This window comes from Brassica oleracea, chromosome C2, assembly GCF_000695525.1.
Source record: "Brassica oleracea var. oleracea cultivar TO1000 chromosome C2, BOL, whole genome shotgun sequence".
Taxonomy (NCBI): Eukaryota; Viridiplantae; Streptophyta; class Magnoliopsida; order Brassicales; family Brassicaceae; genus Brassica; species Brassica oleracea.
Window position 1 is genome coordinate 14,368,869 of NC_027749.1, and position 778 is coordinate 14,369,646.

A 778-nucleotide genomic window follows, 5' to 3' on the forward strand; every position below is an offset into this window, starting at 1 on the left:
TCGGACTAAAGAATGTGAAATAGACGTCCAAAGATTATACATTTACAAAGTTAGCTAATCAAATGCCAGACACATTTGCTGACCCGAAAAAGAATAACTATGCCATATATAAACCAGATTGTAAAGCACCAACGAATTTGATGTCCAAGAGACACAGTCAAGTTGCTACAGAGTCTAGACAATGTATGAAACGTGGTAGACCAATAGGTTCCAAAAGATAAGAATCCTCGGAAACAAAAGAAAGGTGCAGAGAATGATAGTCAAAATCCAAATCCGAGGCTACTAAGGAAACCATCCCAGACATGGAGATAAGGCCGGCCGGCTCTAAGGTACAGTTACTAAACAATGTAGCTTGGGACGCCAAGCTGCAAAGTATTAAAGGTCCTGATAATAATGAATCTCAATCGATTATATCATGTCTGGAACATAATGGAACCAATAAGGAATGTCGACATAAGATGATTTATTTGCATACACGGTAGCACTTGAATTTATGAATAGGAGCGAGGATCATGAACCCACGTCAATATAAGAGTGCACACTCGTAGAACATATTGGATTGAATGGAAACATGCGTATTTGGCCATATGATTAAGACGCCATATGATGTTAAAACCAGTGGATATAAATGGGTCTTATGAGGAATAGAAATCGTGAGATATAAAGCTGATGTTGCACAAGGATTCTCACAAAGACCAATAATAGATTATGAGGAGACATACTCCCATGTGGTGGATGCAACTACTTTTAGATTTCTCATAAGTCTGACTATATAAGA